The following is a 5,316-nucleotide window of genomic DNA, read 5'->3' on the forward strand; positions in this document are numbered from 1 at the left end:
AGATGTGAGTGTTGTCCACGGGAGAACGCAGCTGCCCATGCCCAGGATTTGGGTTCAGGCCGCTGTGGAGCTCTATGCTACCTGCAGAGAACACTCATCTCCGCAGCATAAATTGACATGCTGAGGCTCGGGAAGCTGCGCCACAGGTCAGTTTATGTGGCGGAGAAAAGAAGCACAGTGGGCACGGGATTTCTAAAAATCCTTCCACTGTGCTTCTACTGCACAATGCAGCGTTATGGACACAGGGAAAACACTCTGCGCCCAAAACGCTGCAAATCCCGATTGTGGGCGCACAGCCTAAAATGCTACAATGGATGAATGGATACATGTCAAACATATATAACGTCCCACCCCCTGCATATTCTAAGCTGGCGCCCTTTAGTGCCTTTCATGTGGCACTAAAGGGTGCCTAGCCTTGTATTTAGCCCCCCAAAAAAATAATAATTAAAATAAACGACGTGGGGTCCCCCCCATTTTTGATAGCCAGCTAGGGTAAAGCAGACAGCTGTAGCCTGCAAACCACAGCTGACAGCTTCACCTTGGCTGGTGATCAATTTGGAGGGCTCCCCAGGCGTTTTTTTTAAAAAAAAAAAAACGTGGGGTCCCCCCCAAATTAGATCACCAGCCAAGGTGAAGCGGACAGCTGGGGTCTGGTATTCTCAGGGTGGGAAGAGCCATGGTTATTGGACTCTTCCCAGCCTAAAAATAGCAGGCCGCAGCCGCCCCAGAAGTGGCGCATCCATTAGATGCGCCAATCCTGGCGCTTCGCCCCAGCTCATCCCGCGCCCTGGTGCGGTGGCAGACGGGGTAATATATGGGGTTGATACCAGCTGTAATGTCACCTGGCATCAAGCCCTGGGGTTAGTGATGTCACGGCATCTAAACAGATACCCGACATCACTAACCCAGTCAAGTAATAGACAAAAAAAAAAGACAAAAAAAAAATTTATTTGAAAAAAAAAACTCCCCGAAACATTCCTCTTTTCCCAATTTATTGAAAATAAAGAAATTACGGTCGCTGTAATCCGCTGTAATCCGTGAGGTCCCACGCCGACTCTGGATCTTCTAGAATATGGGGGGCACGTTCAGGGAACGTATCCCCCATTTTCTGGAAGAGCAAGCTCTCCATGAGCAGTGTGGGTGCAGTAATCTGAGAATACTGCACTCACACTGCCCCGGTCCAACTTAGGGCAGAGTGACCTGCAGTAACCTCATTCCAGAATATGAGGGGCACGCTCACAGAACGTACCCCCCATTTTCTGGAACAGCAGTCTCTCCATGTGAGGACCACACTCCTCACATGGAGAGACTGCTGATTACTGCACTCACTCTCCCCCGGTCCACAGTGGAGCAGCCTGTGCATCAGCGACGTCAGCGTCCCTGCAAGACTGACGTCGCTGATGCACAGGCTGCTCCACTGTGGACCGGGGGAGGAATCCAGCTGACAGCCGCTGTCTGCGCATGCGCCGTCAGCATTCAAGAAGGAGGCGGCGTGATCGCGGGACGGATCACCAGACAGGTAACGTATGACCGGGGGCTGGTGGGGTGATGGGGGGTGACCTAGTGGGACCTGGGGACACCTTTCTGCCGCATGTGACGTGTCACATGCGGCAGAAAGAGCAGAATGAATGCGGGGGAGGGGGGGTGGCTCTGGAGACCCGGAGGGGGCTCCGGTGACCAGAGGGCTCCGGTGGACCGGAGGAGGGGTCAGGGGGAGGACATTTCCCTCCGATCTGAAATGTTTGATCATTTCAGATCGGAGGGAAATGAATGCAGAGCCGGCGGCGGCAGTTTTCAGCGCGTGTCGGCGCCATCTTGCACGCTCCGGAGGGGGGCTCTGAAGAACTGGAGGGGGCTCCAGGGACCAAAGAGCTCCGGTGTACCGGAGGAGAGGTCAGGAGGGGGACATTTCCCTCCGATCTGAAATGTTTGATCATTTCAGATCGGAGGGAAATGAATGCAGAGCCGGCGGCGGCGGGAGTTTTCAGCGCGCGTCGGCGCCATCTTGGATTTTCCGGGGGGGGGGGGGGTTGGATTGATTTCTCCGGTACCGGGGGCTTTGGGGGCACTAAGGGCTCACATTTATTTCTCATCTGACATGTTTGATCACGTCAGATGAGAAATAAATAGATTTTACCAGCCATTTTTTTTTTTTTATGTTGTCGCCGGTATACGGTGTATACCGGCGATCGCATTAACGGGGTGCATAAAAAACACCCCGATTCATAATCTGGGGGGTCTCAGCTACCCCCGGTAGCTGAAACCCCCGAGATTTTTCGTCACTGGGGGGCGCTACAGGGTTTTTCCGGCCTGACGTCTCAAGACGTCGGAACAGAATAAGTACCCTGTTTTTCCGACGTCTTGAGACGTTAGGCCGTCGCTATGGGGTTAAAGGAATCCACAGTGTTGCATTTACAATCACAAAATTTTGCACAGACGCCTCATGTGGATTGTCATAGACTATGTTTTAAAGGAAAATTTAAACTCTGCGCTTTACAGTTATTTGCCAAAAATCTGCCTACATTACAGTCAATGGAGCTGGGAGCTACAGTGCAGCCAGAACTTCAGAAGAATGTTGGCATGTCACAATGCAGCCAGGGAAAGAGACAGACAGAGACAGACAGACACAGAAAAAAAGACAAAGAGACAGACAGGGAAAGAGACAGACAAAGAGACAGACAGACAGGGAAAGAGACAGAGAAGGAAAGAGACAGAGAGGGAAAGAGACAAAAAGGGAAAGAGACAGACAGGGAAAGATACAGATAGAGAAGGGCGGAGACAGACATCTAACTCCCATTCAAATCAATAGGAGATGGATGTGCAGTATCTTGCCGCAGCCACTATCAAAAGACGGGGCAGCTCCAGAACTGAGCATATTCAGCCACAAGCTGCCGCCACTGGCACCAAGAACAGCAGATCGGCGGGGGTGCGAGGTGTTGGCCCCTGACATATCACATATTGATGACCTATGCTAAGGATGAGCCATCAATGTAAAAGTAGTGGACAATCTCTTTTAGGTATGTGCACACGGTCTGCACAAAAAATGTTTTTGATGTTTTTATTTAGTGCATTCAATGACTGGAAGCGTTTAAAAAAAACTCAGGAAAAAACGCCCCAACAAATATCCAGCTGCTTCTTATTTCTGCATCAAAACCTGCAAGGAAAAAAGAAGCAGCGTGTGCACAACACTTCACAATTCTGATTGACTTTGCTGGCATAAGGATAGACAGGCAGATGTGGGCAACAAACTGCACCCAAAATGCATCACGACCTTAATATCTCAAGCAAGGCTGAAAATTTCAGTAAACAATAAATTGCAAAATTGCTTATAATTTACAGGCACAATGCTACTATTACCATTTATGAAGCTAAAAGTAGCCCTTTAAGATATTTTTATGAAAATATACAGCTCTGGCAAAAATTAAGAGACTGCTGCAAAATTGTCAGTTTTTTTGATTTTTCTCTTTATATTTTTGAGTAAGTTCAAAATTATTTAGAAACAACAATACTAATAATGTTTTAACTTAGGAAAAGTTCAGAAATCAATATTTTGTGGCATAACCATGATTTTTAATCCTAGCTTTCATGCGTCTTGGCTGCTTTCCTCCAGTCTTTCACACTGCTTTTGGGTGACCTTATGCCACTGCTGCCGCAAAAATGTAAGCAGTTCTTCTTTGTTTGATGGGTTGTGACTATCCATCTTCCTCTTGATTACATTCCAGAGGTTTTCAATGGGGTTCAGGTCTGGACATTGGGCTGACAGGGTTTTGATGTGGTGGTCCTTCATCAACACATTGATTGACCTAGCTGTTTGGCATGTCACATTGTGCTGCTGGAAAAAACAGTCCTCAGAGATGGGGAGCATTGCCTGAGCAGAAGGAACCAACTGTTTTTCCAGGATAACCTTGTATGTGGCTTGATTCATACGTGCTTCGCAAAGTTTAATCTGCCCAATTCCAGTCTTCCTGAAGCATCCCCAGATCCTCCACCAAATTATGCACTAGGTGCAAGACACTGTGGCTTGTACGCCTCTCCAGGTCTCTGACTAACCATTAGACGACCAGGTGTTGGGCAAAGCTGAAAATTAGACTCATCAGAAAAGATTACCTTACTCCAGTCTTCTACGGTCCAATTTGGCAGATTAAAGTTTCCGAAGGACGTATGAATTAAGCCACATACAAGGTTATCCTGGAAAAACAGTTGCTTCCTTCTGCTCAGGCAATGTTCCCCAACTCTGAGGACTGTTTTTTCCAGCAGGACAACGCGCCATGCCACACAGCTAGGTCAATGTGTGGATGAAGGACCACAACATCAAAACCCTGTCATGGCCAGCCCATTCTCCAGACCCCATTGAAAACCTCTGGAATGTAATCAAGAGGAAGATGAATAGTCACAACCCATCAAACAAAGAACTGCTTACATTTTTGCACCAGGAGTGGCATAAGGTCACCGAAAAACAGTGTAAAAGACTGGTGGAAAGCAACCAAGACACATGAAAGCTGTGATTAAACATCATGGTTATTCCACAAAATATTGATTTCTGAACTCTTCCTGAGGTAAAACATTATTAGTATTGTCGTTTCTAAATGATTATGAACTTGTTTTCTTTGCATTATTTGAGGTGTGGAAGCAATGCATTGTTTTGTTATTTTGACCACTTCTCATTTTCAGAAAATAAATACAAAATGTATTGCTTGGAAATTCAGAGACGTCAGTAGTTTATAGAGGATAAGAACAATTTTTATTTGACTCGAAAATATACCTATAAAGAGAAAAATCCTAAAAACTGAAAATTTTGCAGTGGTCTCTTAACTTTTGCCAGAGCTGATTATATATTATATATACATACATATGCACACACACACACACACATATATATAGATATATATATATACATATATATATACACACACACATGTATATATATACACACACACACATATACATATATATATATATATATATATATATATATATATATACAGTTAGGTCCAGAAATATTTGGACAGTGACACAAGTTTTGTTATTTTAGCTTTTTACAAAAACGTGTTCAGAAATACAATTATATATATAATATGGGCTGAAAGTGCACACTCCCAGCTGCAATATGAGAGTTTTAACATCCAAATCGGAGAAAGGGTTTAGGAATCATAGCTCTGTAATGCATAGCCTCCTCTTTTTAAGGGGACCAAAAGTAATTGGACAAGGGACTCTAAGGGCTGCAATTAACTCTGAAGGCGTCTCCCTCGTTATCCTGTAATCAATGAAGTAGTTAAAAGGTCTGGGGTTGATTACAGGTGTGTGGTTTTGCATTTG

This window comes from Anomaloglossus baeobatrachus, chromosome 1, assembly GCF_048569485.1.
Source record: "Anomaloglossus baeobatrachus isolate aAnoBae1 chromosome 1, aAnoBae1.hap1, whole genome shotgun sequence".
Taxonomy (NCBI): domain Eukaryota; kingdom Metazoa; phylum Chordata; class Amphibia; order Anura; family Aromobatidae; genus Anomaloglossus; species Anomaloglossus baeobatrachus.